Genomic DNA, 24867 nt, shown 5'->3' with positions numbered 1-24867 from the left:
GGATCCCCCTAACTTCAAAGACAACATCAAAGAGTTGTATGATATCAGCAACACCCTGGCTAAAGCCCTGGAAAAAATCTGAATGCTGGAAGGCCTGCTGGCTTTTGGGGGCTTTTTGGGGTTTTCTTCAGTTTTTCGCTGGTTTTTTGTGGTTTCTGTTCTTTTCTGTTTCTCATAGCTTTGTTGTTTAAGTTCTGCTTGTAAAGGGTTTCAGGGCCCCTTCAAAACCTACTTTTTCCTTAATCAAAATCAAATCTCATCCATTGATCTTCACTATTTTTCATTAGATCTCCATTGTTGATCAATATAAAAAATCTCTAAAGGCAATCTACAATCATCAATAATGGACAACCACAATCTTTGAGATTTTGTTCAATCATGATGTCAAAGTAGTGCTACGATATAATTCTGAGAGCAACATACTACTAATACTTAACTGAAGAAGAACAATGAAGATAGAAATGGTGCATGTTTGAAGGTATAATTGATTATTTTCATTTGATTTATTGCATCGCATTCATGTATTTCTCGAATTGTTTTGAGATTGATAACAATAGTATATTTCTTATGATTTGTAGCTGCCCATTGATGTTTCATATTGATTTCCATTTCTAATCTCATACAATTATCATTTTAACTAATAAGAATGGCTTCAACTTACTCCCACACTATTTGACAACATGTTTAGCTAGAGCATCTGTAATTAGTGAAAAATTATGCTCATCCTTTCTCGCATTAGCCAACAAAAATCATAAGAATGTCTAACGAATGTCATAACTTTCGATCTAAACCAAAGGTATAATTGTTTGCATTAAGGTCACAACACTTTCTTCATGATTCATACTAATAGTAGCTAAGAAATGTTGAAACATTTTAAGAATGAGACTTTCATATTTTGAATCTAACATCACAAAACATAAATTGATTGTAGTGACATTTTTCAAAATTGTTACCCTCTTAACACAAGGACTTTTGATATCATCCAAATATTGAAAACTTTCCACAATCAACTAAATGTCTCCCTCATGGCGTTGTTTCTACATGGGATTTTTGGAGATGTTAATCTAACAAGTATACTAAAGCAAATGGTAACTACGAGCCTCGCATATTTATCAAAGTGTTTCATAAATTAGGGCTTAACCAAGGTAATCATTGATGGATTCATTGTCCATCTCAAAATATTGGCATATAATTATTTTACCATGGCCAAACAAACTTTTGCTTCCTTTACATTGTTGAGTAGAACATCTTTTGATTGTGGAAACTACTCGAGTTTATTCCTTGCTCTATAAAGTCTCATTCCAAAATTGGCCAATGCCACAATTTTACAAGCTAAATAAACTAAGGCTCAAAAAAAATTTGAATTTTCTATTACAATTAAAAATTTGATCAACTCAAAGCATGCAAATGAAGATTTGTATAAATTATTAGGTTCCCAGTAGGCTAACAAGACTACTATCTATGATACCACTATAATAACTCGTCCTAATTTTTCTTTATAATTTTCTTACAACTAATAAATGCATATGTAATGCCTACATGCTTTCTAATCACCCTAATAATATAGTGGGAAATGTGAGAGCATATAGTGCTCTAGTCACGCCCCTATATATGATGTATACAAGAAGATAAATGGATAAAATCCACCTAGAATACATAGTCAATCAAGCTAGCCTAATTAACAAAATGAAATCCACTTGAAAAATTTCTAAGCTTGACTTAGAAAAAATTATCATTAGTGACAGCTTGTTCAATGTCAAAATAGATTATATGATAATGGTATAATGACTAGCAATAAATTGACCAATCCTATAATATGAAATCTATGCAAATGATAACCCTATAGTGGTATTACAATTCACAATTCATAAAATATTTCAAGAAATACATTAAAATGTGACAGATATTAGAAACTATTGTGAACAACTGTAGTGGCAGGCTCGATCACAAATAAACATCACTCCAACACACTCAATTGGTTCATAAAAACATATACCAAATGAATATAAGATCACAAGGGTGAATATAACTCTACAATATCAAACAAAGATGTACACCCAAGGTCTTAGGAAAGTTGGTGCTCTCTTACAATATTGGAAATATCCAAGAAGTGGAATGATCCTTAAAATTCAGATTTGCATTAAAAAAACATTGTATTTATTTAGCTTCTAGAACATTGTGCCATTGTCAAATTAGTATTTTGAAACTTTTTGTGAACATCGAAATTGATTGAAAAGGGGGCATTACAAATCAATAGATATCCACTCACATCACTCTATCTCCCCAATTAACCCCCAACCACCTCATATCCACTCACAAATACTTACCCACAACATCCTAGAACATCATACACCCATACTCAACCCTTATCAGATTATCAATAGTAATATGGTCAACAACCAACCTATCAAAATTATATACTAACAACTTCCACCACATATCCACCTCAAAATACTATTCCTAGGAATCCCTTTACTCAAGAGTGGCAAGAAATTAAGGAAGAATTCAAGAGGTTGAAATCAAGGAAATTAAACCAAAGTAAAACCTACGAGTTTGAAGATATTCGTCCCTACCCCTTTAATACATCCATCATGGTGTTACCTTTCCTTACACACATCAAATTCTCCAATTCAACAAATTCAAGGGAAAGGGAGACCCCAACGAGCATGTTAAAGAGTTCTCTATGACATTTGAATAAATCGTGTATACAAACATGTATACAATGAGACTCTTTTTGTTAGGATAGGTGTCACATTAACATTTCATTCCTATGACATCAAGGGACGAGAGCTGGATGATTTGAAGACCTTTGCGAACAACATGAAGCAGATGGTGGTCCACGTTGAAGATATTATGAAAAATATCTAGTTGTTTCGGTCTCGGTCTCTGTCTTTGTCTTTGTGTTGTCCTTTTGCTTTCTTTTTGCTATCTTTTGTGGTTATTTATGTTATGTGTGTTGAGATCCCTTTTTGTTCGGGTGGGGATCATTTTTTGTTGTTGGAGTGATCAGGCACGATTCTTTCAAGCTCTACTGCTCTCTTTTTCCTGATTTGTAAAAGGTTCAGGTTCCTTTCAAAAACCTGTTTTTACTTAATCAAAACATTGCATTCTTATGTGATTCATGTGTCTGCATGTTCCTTCAGAAGTGTTCTTGGGGATATGAGAGGAAAAATATTTAATATTTATATTGTAAGATAAATTATAATTACATCTTTAAGAGATGAACATGTGTGAGTGATGGAGATAAGTCAAAATGAGCAAAGATGCCTTCTAGGCATCCACTTTTGGGAATTTGAAGAGTTATGACTTGGGCACCCAAGATTGGAAGGTGAAAGATTGTTTGTTGTGCGATCCAAAGAGTCATTAAGGGGTTACAAAGCATTCGAGAAGTTGAGAATTTGATTGGTTGCGAGCTAGGTGCCCATATTGGAACCATATAAATTATATTATTTTATTATCATATGTATTGGTTGTGCATTATCCTAGGCATGGGTTTTCACAAGTGGTTTATTGCCTCTTGTTCTAGGATACAATGATGGTTTTCCCTCTAACAAGCTTATATAAATTATAGACATAAGGTGGTAGTGTTATGTTGAGTTCTTGCGATAACAGAGTGCTACAGAATTGAATAAAGGAGAGTAGTGAAGTTTATTATTGTAAATCTCTTTGTAAAGATTAATAATGTATTTTCTTTCTTTCTTATGTAATTTTTTTTCCAAAAAGGGTTTCTCCACGTACATTCAATGTCTTTATGGTTTGTTGCTTTTTTATTAATATTGAATGTTCAATCACATACATGTAAATCTGATTCGATAATCTTATTTTTAGAATTTCATACACATGCATAAGTTATTATTACTAATTTACTTCAGCTTCAACACAATTTGGTATCAAAGGAAATAGTTTTGTTGAGATTCTATTAAGTGTTGAAGATTTTTTGGTTACAATGGGAGTTTTTGTTTCTGGTCTTTTGCACATTTGTGGAGATGATTGTAAACCATGGCCTCTACTTCATGCCAATATATTGAGCAATGGCACGAGCTATGAGACATGGAAATTGAAGATGGGGGATCTCTTGGAAGAGAGAGATTAGTAGTCGATAGTTTCACAAGAAATAAAGCCATCTATAATGATTCATGAAGATTGGAAAATAACGGATAAGAAGGCATTTGGAACCATTCATACGTGTCTTATGAATTTTGTCCTTTTGAAAATGTCTCCATAGAAGACTTAAAATATAAGTTGTCTAGAAAAGGATAGGTGATACTAATCAAACTAATTTGGTTTGTTTAATAAATTATATCTAAAAAGATGGTTGTGTTCCTTAAAGATGAAATATGGTGATTCAATTACATATCATTCAAATGAATTCAATTTGACTATAAGTTAGCTTGCATCACTAAGCATTAAGTTAGGAGATTGGGATAAGTGTATCTTGTTTCTTTGTTATTTTTCAGAAGCTTGGGAAATTCTAATTGTTGTCATTAGCAGTGTTAATGTAGAGCCAAAGGCAGATAACATTGTTTCCATGCTTCTTTCAAAAGAGATGAGGATATTTAAGTTTATGAATGTTGGCTCCCAAGATGTATTTTATGTGCAAGGATGGTCCAAAGAGAAAGGGCCTAAAGGGGATAAAAAGAGAGATAAGTCTAAATGATATTCTAAAAGCCCCATGAAGGAAAAGTATTGAAATTGTGGTAAAAGAGGGAATGTGAAGGAGTTTAAATTTAAGAAAAATAATGTTGATTCCTCCATGAAAAATTCCTTCAATTATGATTTTAATGCTTTTTATTTCATCTAACATTATTAGTAATGATGATTGGCTTGTTGATTCAAGTTGCTCCAATCACATGACTCCTCAAATGATTGGTTTTCTACATATAAATCATATGATGGGGGAGAGGATTTCCTTGGTGATAACAACATTCCTTGGTGATAATAACATGAAGAAGATTGTCAGTAAGGGAAAGGTAAAATTGTGTTTTAGTGAAGGGAAGATTAAAACTCTTGGTAATGTTTTGCATAGTCCAAGACTTGCAAGAAAATTAAGTTCAATGTTCAAGTTGAATGATTTGGGAATGCATGTGACATTCAACAAGTTTTGTTACTTATTGGTAAGAGGGAGTTTTATGATAGCTAAATGATGTCAAATAGGGACTTTGTTTAGGCTCAATGCCTCTACTTTTTATAACTCTGCCAATGTAACTGGCATTAAAAATGCATGTATGTTGTGGCACAATAGGTTGGATCACATTGGTGAAAAAGGTCGTAAGATCATTCTTAATAAATTGTTAGTTGATAATATTTCTAATTATTTTATTAATAAAAATATTTTTGTGGGCATTGTGTGTTTAGTAATTGACATAAAGAATACTCAAATAAAAACATAGTTGATTATAGGGTAACTAATTGAAAGTGTATAAAACACCCAATTATTGGTTACCTCGTAATCAACTATGTTTATATAATACATTAATTACTTCATCCCAAAAATTAAATAAATATATCTATTTATTTAATTTCATCTTCATACAATTTTCATTAAGTGGACTAAAACCAATTAGTCCACCAATCCCCCACTTGCACATTCTTAACCTTGGTCAAATCTCCTCAAATCATGGACACCCTCCAAAAGTGTATGTAGGCATGGGCCTTTGTACACAATGTATGGATTTTGTACATGTGATGTAGGCCTCAGTATATGTCACATTAGCAAGGACTTACCTATACTCCTAAGATACTCCAGATTACCCCCTTCCATCCCATCCATCCACATTCTCTAAGTGTATCCTCGATGGTTGATTCTTTTTTTTTTTTTAATCTTGGACCCATTCATCCTCACCAATTAATCTCTCTTCCTATCCATTTCACGTATGAATAGCAATCAAATAAAAAATAAACCATATGTATTTATAAATAGAAATCAAGCTTATCTTACCCTCTTAATGAATATCTCCAATATTCAATAATATTTATGATGTTATTGAAAATGAAATTGTCCATTATATTATATTCTTATATCCCTTATTTATAGTTTAATTGAAGTTTTAATGTAGAGGGTAGATTTAATCAATATTTTTGTTTTATATATCAATTCACAAAATAGTTAATGAATGGATTCTTTTTCCTTTACTCCAGATTTAATTGGAATATTTAAGTAGATCTTATTATGCATTGTTTATTACAACATATTGACGAACTATCTTCATTTTTCATAATGGTCTCCACTTTTATCTAAGATCGTGTGAGCTCCAAATTCATTAGAGATACCTTAGTTTCCTATCAATGTGTAGGATGTATTCATGGGAGTTTATTTCACTTGATTGTACTTCTAGTTTCATTATTTCTCCCTTCCCTTGTGCATACTTATACACAAATCATACATCCACCACTATTTTGTCGGAGATATTTGAAGTGATTGAAGTATATCACTCAAATGCATGTCTTATTAGAATGATGTCCCATTTAATTGGTATGGGTGCTCTATGAATTGATATTTGATCAGTTTGAGTTGGTCTAGAGGTTTCCACCCTACTTTGCATCAAAGTGGTATAAGAGCTCAGAAGGTCAAGGCAGAGGAGAGTTTTGTGGTTGTGTGTTTGTGTTTGTGTTTGTGTAGGTTGAGAGGAGAACCTGGTTTGCCAAAAGACTAGATAGAGAGGAGAAGAGACCTAGGTGAGGCAAAGGCACAGTGGAAGCAAGGTTAAAGGAACTCGCTTGAAGAAATGGATTTGTTGAGAAGGTATCTATGAGGTGAGGGTTCACAAGAGAAGAGACAAAAGAAGAAGAAATAAGATAAAGAGAGGAAGAGGAAAGAGGAAAAGATGAGGCAAATAGAGTTTGACAGAGAGATAAGAGAAATAAGGAAAGCTATGGAACAATTGGAAAAAGACATGAAGGAATTGGACAAATGAATTGAGATGCAGTAGTTGCAAAGTTGGCACTTGACATTAAGAAAGAAGGTTGAGTGGCCTATTCAAAGAATGATTTAGAAGAGAAGACAAGTGAAGGCATTAGAAATAGAAATGAAGGCACAAGAACACCTGTTGGAGAAGGGTAGTGAACAAACAAAGGAAGGTAAAGAAGAAGATATAAATGCAAGGACAACAATTCGAGATGAAGAATGAGATTTGTGGACAATATATGCAACCATTGAGGAAGAATGGAAAAGTAAGGGTGGAGTTGAGAAAGTTGAGGTGATGGTGATAGAAGAAGAAGAATGTATGAGGTGTAATATTTATGATGAATTAATAGGGGGGAATGATTGTGATCAGATTGATGATATAGTTACTAATGTAAGGATGCAGATGATTCCATCAGATGTCGTCATATGACAGGAATCACCAAGGAGATAGGACCAAGATTTCATGAATTGTGTTGATACTAACCAAAATTGTTTTTGTCACTGAAGTTATTATCATATTTATTCCAGTGCAAATATCAACCAAATTAGGTTGGAAAGGGCAGCAAAATTTTCTTGGCAGGTTCAAATACTTAAGCAAGAGAATGGGAACCCCGAAGGTGAAGAGGAAGTGGAAAGTTTATGCAAGTTCTAAAGTTCATGCACATTTCTAGTACCTTGTACGTTGGAAGGGAGAACCAGGTGAGAGAGCCATTTGGATATCAATGGAAGAAGATATCACAAATGATCTTGTTGCAGGTCCTCACTCAAGGGACTTGAGTTTCATTTCTATGGGGAGTATGGTGCAGGAGCACCCTAGGGACGTAGTTTTAATCCAAAGGGTCAAAATTTGAGATTTTTGTTTTTTTTATGTTATCTAATGAAAAAAAGGCCATTTAAGGCCATTTTGATGTATTGGGATCCAATTTGGAAAGTTTGAGGTCTATATGTTATAAAATGTAAAAGTTGTAAAATGTTGTCATTTTTGCCATGACAACTTTGCAACTTTGAAAGCAACTTTTTGAAATGTGGTTGAAAGTTAGTTTTGAATGGTTTATTTAAATTGTATTGGAATAAATAGGCCCTTATCACACCATCCAAGGGTGGTCATTTTTGAAATTGAAGAATTTGTTCAATAAGATTAAAATTTCTTATGCATTTCTGGACGTTGCAGTCTGATTCCTTTCATTTTTCAGTGAAATTCATCACATTTTGATTGGAAACAAATTTGATGTGTTATATTAGTGAACTAAATTCAATTTGGTTTTTTGGCATTAAATTTCATTCAGATTTGAAGCAGTTATGATCATTTTATTCACTGCAATTTCTATATTTTTACAATAACCGACCTATTGCGGCGTTTATTCTGAATTGGTATGAAATAATTAAGGATTAAGAATAGAATAATTTGAAACAGGGGTGAATTAAATTTCATTTGACACTATTTTCATGAATTTTGGTTAAGTTTAGTGCGAGTTATAGCAATTTTTATGAAAATTGCCTATGCAAAGCCATTAAAGGAGGGTTTGAAAGTCTAAAATGTAGTTTTTGACCATTCCACCCATTATATGCCACTTTAAATTGGTGGAATGGCCTGATATGATTTTAATTAGATGTCTGTGAGTTTGGGAAGCATAGGTGGTCATTTATGATTCTTTTAAGGTGATGTCCTAGTTGAATTTTGTGCATTTTCAATGCAAATAAAGGTGTAGAAGTTGAGTTTCAGTCAATTGATGTTATGGCTGGCCATGTGAATGTTTTGTGAGCATGTGAAGGTCTAATAGGATATTTTACAAGTTATTTCAAGTGTCTGTGAGTTGTGGAGATGTCATTTTCATTCAGTCCTCTTAATTGCAAGCAAAATGAGGGTTTCTTGTTTTGGAGTCTTAAAATGCATGACTAATCCAAGAGGTTGTTGATTTAGATGTTTTATGACATATTGATCTTATTTTTTGATGTTTTGAGTGAATCTTACATGATTGAAGGGTAATTGCTTTATAAATTGGACCAATTTAGGCCTAGTTCAAGGGGGGACAGTCATAGAACTCCTATACTTTATGAAACGAGTGCTTAAGATCTTCTAATATGTTTGAATGGGTCTTAATAGGTATCCAAAAATAATTTGGGATCATGGGTTTGAGGTGTCTTTGAAAAGTTATGCCTATTTTTCGAGTATGGAAGGTTGCTTGGCAATGAGGGTGAGTTGATGTTGGATAGGTTGAATAGGGTTTCATGGTCTGATCCATTATTGATATTTGATCAATTTGAGTTGGTCTAGAGGTTTTCACCCTTCTCTGCATCAGGGTGCCTTTATTTGATTTCATTGTGTTAATCCAATTGTAATAACCCACTATACTTAACCCAACAAAATTTTGACCTCTTTTTTTTTTTAATATTTAATTTAATCATTTGTGTTTGATTCAATCGCATACTCTGGGCATCCATCCATTTGGATTAGGCATTCATCCATCCGGGATGAGCATCTAACCATATGGGTTAGGCATCTGTCCATACAGAACAAAAGGTTTCATTTATCCAATACGGGGTAGGCATCTACCCATACGGGGTAGGCATCTATCCAATTGGGATAGGAGGTGCTCTGACTAGAGACTTAGACTCATCGGGACCATTTGGGTCCTGAGTCACTCACTAAGTACTACATGTTAGGTCCCGGAGACAACTGAGAGGGGGGGTGAATTAGTTGTCAACTAATTTCAAACCAAAAACAACTTTACCACCTTAATGCTTAATACCGGTAAACCAGTTAAGTATGCCAGTAGACAGTGTTAACAGTTATTAGCTATATCGGTAAAGATTAATGCATGAAACATAAACACAAAGTCATCCACAACACATGACACCAATATTTGTATGTGGAAACCCTGTAAGGGGAAAAACCACGGTGGGAAACCTTACCCACAATCAGATCATACTACTATAGATAGTAAGTGTACATAAATGGGGTCTGCACATGCAGAAAGGCCAACACCCTAGAGCTCACTGCTCAATCACAAAATGGGAGTCACACTGACTATAGTTGGATGGTTAAATCCAATAAGAATGTACTGCACAAGATAGCATCTTCATATGCTGGATTCAGTACCGGTGTAATGCAGATATGCTTTCACAAAAACCTAACTTCACCTTCAAATGATGTCTTCATGTATAGCTCTGCTTAATCTCGCATATACCTTCACACAATTCTTTTTTGCATTCCACATTCGATCTTACAAATAAGATCTTACATTTATACCATAACCTAAGACCAAATTGAGTAGGTCGGCTCTACAAGATATTACAATAAAAATATTTTACAAACAATATAATATCTGATGCAATAACCGATTGAACATGTCAACTTAATGCATTTACAACAATAATTAATCATTTCCTTAGCATGCCATGCTGATCTGGAAAAGATAAACCTGCGAGTGTAACCCTAGGTAACCCTGGACCTATTTGTCGGTAAAAACAAATATGCAAATATGAATGTACCAATGAACAAAACTCCAGGACAAGAAGTCCAAAAGATGTCTTCGACATTACCAAGTGTCTTCCATATAACTCTGAGTACTGGTGATCATTATATCCTGTTGGTGAACCATATACCAGTAACTGTGCAATAGTTACTTGCTTGTCGGTGAATGCTGTTGGATCTCCAAAGTGCTAGTGTTTTAGTAGGTGTTGACATCAATGACAAAACCATACCAAAATACCAACAATCTCCCCCTTTGGCATTGATGGCAACACAAGATGGAAAAACCATCAAAGTGCCAAAATAGAAATGCCAAGTATCAAAAACCAACAATCTCCAAAAAGATCATAACCAGAAATCAGAGAGTAATAATCTCTCCCAAACAACAATCTCTCCCCCTGGGAGCAACATGTGTTTTCCAAAGTTTCCATACCAATTTCTCCAAAAGATAATGTGTTTTTCCATAGATATCTCTCCCCCTTTGACATCATATGCCAAAGTTACAATAATACCAAGTTCATATACAAAATACCAACTACTCCCCCTAAGAAGTAGCTTCCTCATCAAAGACCGGAGTAAAAGTTTTGTCTTTTAATTCTGTCGGTTGATGACAATCATCAACTGTCTAAGTTTCTACCGGTGGTGGTATGACTCCAAGATGATCTTTGAGATATTCAAAAGTCTCTTAAGGCAAAGGTTTTATGAAAATATCTGCAAGTTGTTCTTTAGTGTTCACATAAACCAGTTTTATCTCCTTTTCTTCAACTTTTTCCCTTAGAAAATTCAGTTTGATAGAAACATGTTTTGTTTTAGAATGTAGTACTGAATTCTTAGATATATCAATTGTTGCAGTGTTATCATAATATATAGTAATAGGTTCCTTGCATTTAACCTTTATGTCTTTCAACATTTGCTTAAGCCATAGTACATGTGTACAGTTAGTTGCTGCTGCAACATATTCTGATTCTGTTGTTGATAAAGATGTACAACTCTGTTTCTTACTCAACCAAGAAACTAATCTCTTTCCAAGAAAGAATGCTCCGCCGGTGGTGCTTTTTCTATCATCCACATCTCCTGCCCAATTTGCATCTGTGTATGCACATAATTCAAAGTTTTCATCTCTAGGATACCATAATCCAAGATTTATAGTGCCTTGTAAGTACCGAAAAATCCTTTTTACTGTTGATTCATGATTTTCTCTAGGATTACTTTGAAATCTTGAAACAATATATACTGCATTCATAATATCAGGTCTGGTTTGTGTTAAATACAGTAAACCTCCTATCATAGATTTGTATCTAGTTGGATTAACAGGTGTAGATTCATCCCTTTGAGATAATTTGTCATTTGTAGTCATAGGTGTGCTTACCGATTTAGAGTTCTCCATCCCAAATTTCTTTAGTAACTCTTTTAAGTATTTGGATTGGCTCAAGAATATACCTTTGTCAATTTGTGAAATCTGCAATCCTAAAAAGAATTTTATTTCTCCAATCATAGACATTTCAAATTCTTGCTACATTTTAGTAGAAAATTCCTTACATAAACCATCTTCTCCTCCAAAGATTATATCATCAACAAATACTTTTATAATCAAAATGTCATCATTAGTTATTTTGTAATATAAATTGTTGTCTGCATTTCCTTTAGTGAAACCAATCTTTAAAAGATACTTATCCAATCTTGCATACCAAGCTCTCAAGGCTTGTTTCAATCCATACAGAGCTTTCCTTAACCTACAAACCATATCATTGTCATCTGTCAAAGAAAATCCATCAGGTAGTTCAATGTATACTTCCTCTTCAAGATCTCCATTCAAAAATGCACATTTAATATCCATTTGATAAGCTTTGTAGTTCTTGTGTGCTGCAAAAGCCAAGAATAATCCGACTGCCTCAATTCTAGATACCAGTGCAAAGGTTTCATTGTAATCAACTCCTTCTTTCTAAGAATATCCCTTACATACTAATCTTGCTTTATTTCTAACAGCCTTACCATCTTCATTAAGTTTGTTTCTGAATACCCATTTGGTTCCAATTACATTTTTATCTTTAGGCTAGGAAACTAATGTCCAAGTGTTATTTTTCTCAATTTGTTCTAATTCTTCTTCCATAGCTTTAAACCAAAATTTATCTTCACATGCCTCATTAACAGATGATGGTTCTATTTGAGAAATAAGACATACCTCTTCATTTGCCAATCTTCCTCTTGTCATAACTCCTTTAAATTTATTTCCAATTATCTAATCTTCAGAATGATTCAATCTTACATACTGGGGTGTCTTTGTTTGCTGTTGTTCTTCAGTTATTGTGGAATCCTCAGATGGTACCAGGGTAACTGGATCTTCATTTTGTACCAGTGGATTTGGTGTAGGTTCATTTGTCACAATTTCTATTGCCGGTTCAGAGTCTATATACCTTGAAGTTCCTCTGAATTGTTCATCAATTTTTACATTTGTACTCTCAACAATTTTCTACAATCTCTTGTTAAAACATCTATATGCCTTGCTCTTAGATGAATAACCAAGAAATATTCCTTCATCACTTCTAGGATCAAATTTGCCAATATACTCATCTCTTCTAATATAACATTTACTTCCAAAAATTCTAAAATATTTAAGAGTAGGAGTATTACCAAACCATAGTTCATGGGGGGTCTTACCAGTTTCACCTTTGATGTGAACTTTGTTGAATGTACAGACCATTGTGCTGACTGCTTCTCTCCAATACACATGTGGTAAATTTGCTTCTGATAACATACTTCTTGCTGCATCCAAGATAGCTTTGTTTTTCCTTTCAATAACTCCATTCTGTTGTGTTGTCTGAGGTGCTGATAGTTGTCTTCTGATTCCATTCACTTCACAGAATGTATTAAAGTCCTTAGATGTGAATTCTCCTCATTGATCTGATCTTAAACATTTGATTTTCTTACCGGTTTCATTTTCAACCATTGCTTTGAATAGTTTGAACTTTCCAAGTGCTTCTGATTTTTCTTTGAGAAAAGTAACCCAACACATTCTAGAATAGTCATCAATGATTGGCATGAAATATCTATCACCATGTAAGCTTTTAGTTCTAGCTAGACCACATAAATCAGTGTGAATCAAATCAAGAGCATTATTGGATTTTTCTGGAATACTTTTGAAACTAGCTCTAACTTGTTTTCCAAATTGACATTCCTTGCATATTGTGTTATGAAGTTTGACAATTTTAGGTAGATCTCTAACTGCCTTAGAAGTACTGATCTTTACCATGCAATCAAAGTTTGCATGACAGAGTCTCTAAAGCCATAACCAACTTTCATCTATATGTGCAATCAAGCATGTCTTTTCATTGTTATTCAAATGAAAGATATTACCTCTAGTTTGATTACCGGTTGCAATTTCCAAACCAGTTCTATTCATGATTTTGCATTTTCCATTTTTAAATTGTAACTGAAATCCTTTCTCAACTAATTGACCAACACTTAAAAGATTATGCTTTAATCCTTCAACATAGTAGACATTGTCAGTGTTATGCTTACCATCAAGAGATATTGTACCCTTACCTTTGATTGAACAGGCTTTGTCATTTCCAAATCTTACTAAACCTCCATTGTATTCTTGAAAGTTCAAGAATTTACCTTTGTCTCCTGTCATATGATGTGAGCATCCCGAGTTAATGATCCATTCATCCTTTACTTCAACTTTAGCTGCTAGGGCTTGTTCTACCGGCTGAGTAGTAAGTGTCGGTTGATCTTCTGTTATTGTAACAAAAACCCATCCATTGTCTACTGGATCCTCATCAGAATCATCAGTCACACCTTCATCAACAATGTAACAAGATTTGTTTTTGTTCTTCTTGAATCTGTATCTCTGATATTCAGGATTAGGCTTGTAAGTCCTTCTAGCTTCTTCTCTTAGTCTAGCATGTCTATCAGGGCATCTCGAAGCCATATGACCAATCTTATTGCAGTTAAAACATTTAAAGGGTGCTTTACCTTCATACTTACTTCCGCTTGGACCTTTAGGCATTTTCTTTGCAAATAGTGCTTCAAGTTCTTCAAGTTCTTCATTTTCTTTCCTGCTTTCTTCAAGTTCTCTTGCATAAAAGGCTTTCCAATTAGATTTGTCAAATGATGGAGTAGATGATGTTGATGCTTTAAAGGCTAAATCTGTCTTTATAGTAGCAACAGGACCAAATTCTTCAATTTCAAAAGCTGAAAGTTTCCCAATCAATGCATCCCTAGTCACTGATGTATTAGGCATTGTTCTTAACTCATTTATAGCAGTAACCTTCATTTTATATGCCGTTGGCAATGCTCTTAAGACTTTTGAAACAATTTCGTCCTCACTTAAGGTTCCTCCACAACATTTAATACCCAAAACAATTTCATTTACTCTTTCCATAAAAGCAGAAATCCTTTCATCTTCTTACATTTTCAGATGTTCATACCTGACTCGGAAGCTTTCAAGTTTTGCAATTTTGACTGTGGACTCTCCTTCATTCGATGTTTCCAAATGATCCCAAATAGCTTTAGCAGTAGACCTATCTGATAATCCCATGATTTGTTGATCTGATAATGCGCTTAAAAGTGCTTCTCTTGCTTTGCAATCATTTTCCTCATCTTTAGCCAAGGTAGTTGGACTGGGCTGACCAGATACAACATCAGTGTAACCTTTCTTTGTAACTTCCTAGACATCTTTGCCAATGCAATTTAGATGTGTCTCCATTCTAATCTTCCATATGCCATAGTTGGTTCCATCAAGTTTAGGACTGTCCTTCCTGAAATAATTAGTAGACATTGGATCTCCTCAAGTTGTTAAACTTTTGCAAAAGAGGACTAAGCTCTGATACCAATTGTTAGGTCCTGAAGACAACTGAGAGGGGGGAGGGGGGTGGGTGAATCAGTTGTCAACTAATTTCAAACCAAAAATAACTTTACCACCTTAATGCTTAATACCGGTAAACCAATTAAGTATGTCGGTAGACAATGTTAACAGTTATTAGCTATACCGGTAAAGATTAATGCATGAAACATAAACACAAAGTCATCCACATCACATGACACCAATATTTGTATGTGGAAACCCTGTAAGGGGAAAAACCATGGTGGGAAACCTTACCCACAATCAGATCATACTACTGCAGATAGTAAGTGTACATAAATGGGGTCTGCACATGCAGAAAGGCCAACAACCTAGAGCTCACTGCTCAATCATAAAATGGGAGTCACACTGACTACAGTTGGATGGTTAAATCCAATAAGAATGTACTGCACAAGATAGCATCTTCATATGTTGGATTCAGTACCAGTGTAATGCTGATATGCTTTCACAAAAACCTAACTTCACCTTCAAATGATGTCTTCGTGTATAGCTCTGCTTAATCTCGCATATACCTTCACACAATTCTTTTTCGCATTCCACATTCAATCTTACAAATAAGATCTTACATTTATACCATAACCTAAGACCAATTTTAGTAGGTCAGTTCTACAAGATATTACAATAAAAATATTTTACAAACAATATAATATCTGATGCAATAATTGATTGAACATGTCGGCTTAATGCATTTACAACAATAATTAATCATTTCCTTAGCGTGCCATGCAGATCTGGAAAAGATAAACCTATCGGTGTAACCCTAGGTAACCCTGGACCTATTTGCTGGTAAAAGAAAATGTGCAAATATGAATGTACCAATGAACAAAACTCCAGGACAAGATGTCCAAAAGATGTCTTCGACATTACCAAGTGTCTTCCACATAATTCCGAGTACCGGTGATCATTATATCCTACCGGTGAACCATATACCAGTAACTGTGCAATAGTTACTTGCTTGCCGGTGAATGGTGTTGGATCTCCAAAGTGCTAGTGTTTTAGTAGGTGTTCTAATAGGAGTGCATCGAGGTCATCGTCCTTAGGAGAAATCAAAATAACATAATGCAAGCTTGAATTCCGTCTCAGAATTTGGCTTAAAGCCTCAGGAAGTCAAGCGGATTCATACGAGATTCCTTCCGAGTATGCATTGAATTACTTTTTCTTTTGTTACACTTATCTTTCAAATTATGATTCTTCGCAACCCTTCTTCTTACCAGAACCTAGACCCCATCCATGAACGCCTGAGTACTAGGGACAACTTCATCCCTAGACTACCTACATACCCATTTCGGCATGGGATCAAGGCGTAAAGTATGTAGTTCTATTTTCTAATCTGTGGTTTAATGTAAACCGTTTGGTGGGTACGCAACCATTTCTAGGGTCAATGTCCCATACAGTTTCTCTGTGGTTGCTACCCATGATGGTAGCACTTAAGCAAAGGCTCAAGATGGCCTATTGCTTGTGGCCTAAAACAACTAGATCCTAATACCTATCATAAGCGTCACCCTTGACCCAATTGTCAATCGTCAACAACTCTTCGAGATTAAATCAAATTTATAAAAGCATTTCACTCAATCAACCCTAAAGGGGTTTACTATGGTTTAACTCAACGGATGTAAAATCATTTAAGGATTATCTTATTAGATTATCGATCCAAGGGGGATTACCCTCCCCTTGGATTTAAACTTCCAAGTGTCCCTTATTACTCCCTTACGATTTATAGGGACGATGCCACAGACGTCGTTGATGCAACTTTATTAGGTGTTAAATGCAATAGTTCAACACGACGACATTACCCGTAAGCGTGACCCAGAGGCACCGTAAATACCGAACGCTGCTAGGTTTTTGTTTTCCAACTCCCTTTGTTTAGTTTTCTAACTAAGAGGCTATGAAAACTTTTAATTAACATCATGCCTGAAACAATTATGAAATAAACGTGCATAATTAGACATTGCAAAGCTTAAATAATTGAAATAACTACTTCTATGGGATTCATGAACCACTTGAAAACTAAATTATTTAATAATCAAAACTTGAAATATAACTTGCACAATAATGGCAATTATGAAACTTGCATATTGATAATCAAACGTGTAACTTGCATGAAGATGATGAAAATGTAACTTGCTCATCAATAAATGCAAATAATGTATAAGTAATTCGCATGATGCAAGAATAGTGTCATTTACATGCAAGATTAAGCAATGTTTATTTCTATCACGAGAATAATTAATTATAGAGTTACTAGTTCAAAATAAGCAATTAGTTTAGACATTAGACAAATTTTGGATTAAATCATAATAATATAAATTAATTATTTTTAATGAATCTAAAATACCAACTAAGTAACCCAATAAATCTCAAATAAACTGAGAGATTCCAATTATAAAATTAGATATACTTTAATTTACAATTATAAATTTACTAAACAATGATCCAAATTATTTATAAATTTTTCTAAGTTTAATTTTACTAACTAAAATTTAAACTAAAGAAAATATTAGCAAATTCCAATTTGCAAATTAATATGAAAAAAAATCTAAATAAAAAAAAATATGAAAATAAGCTTTTAATTGTCAAGTGGGGAGTGGGGGCCATGGGTCCCATCACCACTATGGACTTGCAGGTGCGGGCCCACAGAGATGAGGGGACAGTCGTGGGCCCCTCCAATTCCTCTACGGCCACTGCCGTAATAGTGACCACAGGGGTGGTGGAAAGTACCACTCCCTGACAGCTATATTAACTCCACCTCACCCCTATGTTGACCGTTTAGTTTATTTAATGCGAATTATTTTTTTTGAAAACTACTTTATTTTATTTTATATATATTTTTTATCATACAAATTAAATATTACAATATATATATATATATATATATATATATACACACACACAGTTTTATTCCAGTTCTATTAACAATTTAAGAGGGATACATATAAAAATGTTATTATAAAAATAAAAATAAGAATCTATTCATAGGCATGAAAGATAATAGAGAAAATTATTTCAAATGATTTCATAGGAGCCCAAAAAAAGATACATTGAGTTTGAATTTGAGGCAACAATACAACAGAGAACTAAATTACCTCAGAGATAGATAGATGTATAAATTTTGATTTCACAGTGATCATATTCAATAAATTTGCCTTACGTTGAGATAAACATAAATTTTTATGATGAGTTTGTCAGGAAATTAACATTCACAGAAGGAGAGAGATTTCTGAAAAGAAATAAATAACAATATAATATTTTTCACAGGGAGTTTATACAACAATATTAAGAAAAAATCATATTTGAAATACTATTTCACATAGCGAGATTTCTCAATACAAATGATTATATGCATAGAGAAAGAAACTATTTACATAGATAAAAGAATTTGAGTTTTCAAAAAAAGTAGAGATGTTGAAAAGCACGATTTTTCCAGATTCAAGATTTTCTCTAGATTTCAAAAAGCAGAAAAAGTAGAAATCTGATTTCTTTCTTTTCTCTAAACAGATTAACAAATAAAAAGAAATCTACATTTGCATGTTTGAAAAGTACTTTTGTCAATGCATTTCTTTAATGAAAAATAGTTTTTCCTTTCTAATAAATCTAACAATTAAGTAATAATTTCCTTCAAAAAATTATATTCAAATAAAAGAATCTAAGAGGAGATATTTCCTTTTGAAAATATAAAATTTACATAAGCAATTAGCAAATGGAAAAGGGGGAACCTAGAGAAGCCCTTTTGATGTTGAATCCTCTCCAAATCTTCAAGCTAGCCTTCCTTGATCCTTCCTTGCAAGCTTGGTGAAATTCTTCAAAACAAACTTAACAATTCTACAAATGAAAAATGTGACTACCAGAAAAAAGACTACTACTTGAGAAAACATTTCTTCAAAAAAAAAATCAACCCCATTCTTTTGGAAATTGCATACAATATATAGGAAAAATCCCTTAACTCCACTATCTAGAGGAATTAATTGAAAATGAGATTCTTTTTCCAATATTGGATCCATGCAAAATTGATTAATATCCTAGTGGGGGAGTTATTTGCAAGGGAATTAAATAGTGAAGATTCCTCTAGAAGCTTCTAATTTCTCCTACAACATGTGCCATAATTGGGAATGGGAAAAATAAATAATACCTATTTAAATTACATTCTCCAAGTGTGTATGTGGGTCCATTATTTAACCTTTTATAATATTTATTCAACCATATTCAATAGTTCAACCAAAAGAAGATATAATAAAAATTGCATCAAATGAAAAGTGATAAGGGAGGGTTATGACACCAATGCTTACTTGTTCATTGATGGTCTAGGCATTCTTTGCTTGAGGAGTCTTGTTTTGAGAGATACAACATTACTTCATTTGATTTATTAGTTTGTGTGGAGAATTTTCTTCATGGTCTTATGTTTGACATTATGCTAGTATTGTTTGCAAATTAATTTGATCAGAGCATGCTTTGAAAGTCTATATTCTATATTATAATTCCTTGATTGGTCTCAGGATCTCTTAATAATGAATATTCTTGTGTTTGTTTCTATATTTTATATTATAACTCCTTGATTGGTCTTAGGATCTCTTAAAAATGAATATTCTTGTGTTTGTTTGGTCACAACAAGAAATATTGGACTTATTTAAGAGATAAAGGTGAATATACAAGTACAATAGTCCTAGTGACACTGTACAACCCTTAGATTTTCCAATTTCCTTTTATAAACCTTTGAAACTTTTGGAAGAGTTTATAAATCAATTTGAGAGCCAAAAATTAAATTAATGAGAAGGGAAAATAAGTTTAAATTTCTAATTTCATATCACCTTTCATCTTAGATTTGATTGTTATAAGTTAAATAAAAAATACTAGTTACCCTCTTTAAATGAATGGTTTATAGTTTTGATAAAATCTTATAAGTTTGAAAGGATTTTGTTTTTGGTAACTCAAGGTATTCCCACGACCCAAGCCTAATGCCCAACATGCCTTATGTTGGGCGTACTTATTTCCAAGTTGGGGTTTAGGAAGGGCCGAGCTTGAGGCGAGGCTAGTCCTTGGGGATGGACCAAGCCGCCCATAATCTAGATCCAATGGGTGATTTCGGGCCTCAAAGTTGAACCTGAGACCAATGGGGAGCAAAACCATGGTCCAAGCCAATTTTGCTACCCATCTGGGCTTATAAGTTTGAAAGGATTTATTTATAGAGTTATCATTATTTATAGGGGCCCATATGTTAATATGTATGGATTAAGGAAATTTGGAAGAGGTGAAGTATTGGATTTTTTCTTGATTTTTCCATTCCATGACTCACCTCTCTTGATAGATATTGTAGAGCCTCATTTCCATGCATTTTTCTCCTGATTCAACCTTCATAGGTGTGGGATCTATGGAAGAGCATGAATGATTAATTTTGCAATATTTTTGTGAGAAAAAAGAGAGAGTCACTATTTTCAATCACAATCATGGTTAAGTTTTATTTTTCTATAACTATTTTAGGGAGATATGGATAGGAAAATGAATTGATTTATAGCTATTTTGGTTGTTGCAGCCATGGAAGGAGTTTCAAAAAGTTAAAATCTCATTGTCTTAGGCTTTCCCAAAGCCATCCTATTGGTTTGACAAATATTTGTATTGCAAATATATTGTTATGATATTGTCAACTATGGCTTCAAGATTTTCTTTATTATGGAAAACATGTCTTATCATATGTAATTATGGTGGAATCTCAATAAGTGAATCAATCAATTATGGAGAGATATATATTTAAATATCATAGATCATGCAATGTCTGATAGTCCTAATTTGTAGTAGCTTGAAACTATCTTCTCTTATTTACATGAACTCTTAGTTTAAAAAGGAAAATAAATGACAAGTTATAGTGGATTTAATGCAACATTTGAATACATGAAGGGAGCTGCAAAATTTTAAACAACTTCAAGGGTTTTAAATATTATAAGGGGTTTTAGATTGGTTTGTAATGTAACAACTCTAATGACTATTCATTATATTGTTTGGAGGCTTAAATCATCTATTCATCAAGAAATAAAAAGAATGGATATCATTTTGGGGCCCTTAGAGAACATTTGGGAGTTATAAGGTGAAATGAGAAACTATGAAAATGGTTTTTACATTAGTTGTAAGGTTGTCCTTATCATGTTCAACCTTTTCTTTAGGGAAACAATATGATGAAGTTTCTAAACCCATGAACCATGAAACCTTTCCCAAATGGAGAATGGAAGTGCTCGACATGGTATGAAGATGCTATATAAGGATTGTTGAGGTGGAATTTTGCAAAAAAATGAATTAAGTTTCCATGTGATGTGATGTTGTCCAAGTCATGGTCAACTTTTTCTCTGTTTGGGGCAATAGCATGGTGAATATTTCATGCCCATAAACTATGAAATATTTGCTCAAACGAATATTGGGAGCAGTATACATGGATTTGAGATATCATCGAGGAGTTACAAGGCATGATATTGTTGAAAAAGTAAGTTTTTGATGAACTTCAAGATTGCACAACCAATGATCAACTATAATATTTATAGGATTGTCATAAAGTTCTCTTGTTTTACTCAAATTTTATGAAATCTACCTTATATGTGGGATGGAGGTAGGGTTTTGCAAGTAAGGTATAATACCAATGAAAATACCTAATTTTAATTCTAAAAAAAAAATATGTAGCTAAAAGATGGAGGAGAGTTATGGCTATCATAAATAGTATTGATGACATTTTGATATGTAGGCATATTTTGTGACTAACTATTATATTATAATTCACTTTAGGTTGGTTATATGGTTAAAAAAATATTATTCCTTATAAGATTGGGTATAAGGGACAATCCTTATTATCCTTGAAAGATTCAAATAATTATCCCAAAGATGTACATTGATAGGCTCGACAACTGTAGGGTAGTCATGTTGCCTGTCTTTTGAGTTCTAGTTGCATGGTTATGCAAGCTTGACAAGGATGAAGAATATAATGAAAGAGAGTATGAGGCGAAGACGTAGATCTATGGATGAAGGCCTTACATGATAAAAAAATGTGAAGTTTCCCATGGTAACAAATGTACCCAAAATTTGGAATTGATAGACTCGGCGGTTAAAATAATATACCTTGATATTTCTTATTTGATTTGATTTGATGATGAATAATTTTATGCTCTTCGCTTGTTGGAAGTCTAGGATGTTGGAAACATTATGGAAATATGCTAAGACACATGAGTAAAGCATACTGAGATTCATAGATATTCTATAAGAACAAAGTCACTTTTACTTGATGGATGGAGAGATACAATTATGCAAGGAAGAGAAGAATGACATGACTTTGACTTTGATTTATAATTCACTCATAGGGAGGTCTAGTAGGACTTACTTTATCTCATTGTAGCTTAAAGTTGAATTAGGTCTTATCCTATAAAGGTGGATTTAAATTTGAGATTAAGCAAACTTACTCATGATGTGAAGTGTAAATTCATCTCAATAAAAGAAGGGGTGCTATTAATTTTGAGGAGGAATCTAGGAAAACAATTTTGAGACTATAAAGACAGAGCTAAGTGGCAATTTTCAGTAAGGTTTTTTGTTGGAAGTTTTTACATGCCCATAGCTTGTTGGTTCTTCATATTGGATGGTGACACACTTGTATTTGTTATTTTGATATTTAGATAATTGGTAGAATTCAATAAAGTGTAATGTTTACATCTTTATTTTATGGTGGATTTGTCAAAGATTGTGTAATACCTGCACTTGTAATATAGTAGTCTTATGCAATTTCTTTACCATTTTCACCCTTAGGACCCTACACTTATGATGTTCATAATTGTGTGGAATACTAGTTATTCTATTACAAGCTAGTCAAATTTCATTGAATCTTCCAAGATAAGAAATTGTAAAATAGATACAAAGTTGATCCTCTTTGTTTTTAATTTATTTATTAAACCCCCATTTTTGTTCTTTTTTGCATATTTGGTTAGTTTAGAAGTAGGTTATGTTAAAGTTGTGAAATACAACATCACATAACCCAGTGAACACCTGTATGCAAATAACCTGTCACAACAATGAAAGATTCACACAAAACACAAAGATTGCTTTGAAAACCTAGAGAAAAAATATGCAATAATAATAATCAGATTGTAAAGGAATTGATTTTACAATGAGATCAATCCTTAATAAAGGAGATAAAAAAACCCTAATGCAACCCTAAAGGATGCATGCATAAAAGAAAGGAATTATTAAAATAATAATTCCTATAAAAAGCTTCCTAAATCTAGCTTAAGTGAAATAGAGAAAAGGTGACTTAATTATTAAATCAATATGAATTAATTAAGTAAACTAATACCTTTTACTCTAACACCCCCCTTAAGTTGAAGTTAGGGAGAAGCTAAAAAAAACTAAGGACTAGATGCATGAAAGCGAAAATAGGTCCCGACAACAAGGCTTGATGACGTACCAAAGTACAATTAAATCTTTGTAAAGTGGAGAAAAGGAGAAAACCCCATGAGAACAAAACTCCTCTCCAAGAAGAGATGAAAGCTCAAGTGAAGGACTAAGAAGCCTCCAAACAAGAATGTTCCAAAAGATAGGAACAAAAGACAAGCATGAAGAAACACTAAAGCATGAAGAAGCTACAAACACTGTCGTAGTAGGACTGCTATGATGCTGAAATAAGAACCTCCTCTGAAACAAAAGATGATCAGGATCAAGAAGATATGAATCTGCATGAGTGCCCTCAATGACACTACCTGAATCCGAATCAAATGGCAAACACAGGGAAAACATTTGGAACTCGAAGATACAGATGGCGCAAGTACCAATAGTCTGAATAACTGATCAAATGAAAAAATGGAAGGTCGCCTCCAGAAATAGGAATGCAAGAGTTTCCATATGGTAAGTATTCTATCTCACTGATATGCATGGGTAACTAGCCGCCGCATCCACCTAGTACATAGGATCAAATACTGAATACATAGCTCACTCCGACGCGAAACCAAGGAAGCATTAGCACCAACAGTAGAAACCCTTCCATAATGCTGACAAGGGAGAGGTATGACAGGTACACTAAATCTGAAAGCCATAATGTAGTGCATGAAGAAGAACCAAGAACATATGACTGTGCAGACATGAGAGTACAAGAAAATACAAAGGGTGTGCAAACCAAGGCACACACGCATGAGAAAGGTATCAAGGAAAAACAAAGGCAAACATCAAAACCCCCATGACACTTTATATCATAGTGCGAGTACAATAAGGCACAAAACTAATGTGCAAGATCCCATAATAAATGTGCAATACAGAGGCACTTTATCTCAGTGCGTTTACAAAACAATAAGTGCTTATAATGAAAGTTCAGAATGTCAAAAAAAGACATAAGACTAGAAATACACGAAGAACAACCAAAAACGAGTCATCCCATGCAAACGAGAACTTTCCACGAGCTCATATGTCCAAGTAATTCACTAGAGTGTGAAAATACAAAAAACTGAATAAAATGTACCTGGAGTAAAATCTGGAAAAATTACATGGATGGCTGTGAAGAGCTCTAAAACACTGTCCCAACACCGCTAGAATTGTGAAAAACAGAGAAACTAGTGAAAAGTTATGAGCTTGGGACTGAAAATAACACCTCTGACTTCAAATGGCTGTAGAATGTATCAA

The sequence above is a fragment of the Cryptomeria japonica genome, chromosome 3 (assembly GCF_030272615.1).
Source record: "Cryptomeria japonica chromosome 3, Sugi_1.0, whole genome shotgun sequence".
NCBI classification, from domain to species: domain Eukaryota; kingdom Viridiplantae; phylum Streptophyta; class Pinopsida; order Cupressales; family Cupressaceae; genus Cryptomeria; species Cryptomeria japonica.
Note: the sequence above shows the minus strand (reverse complement) of the source record.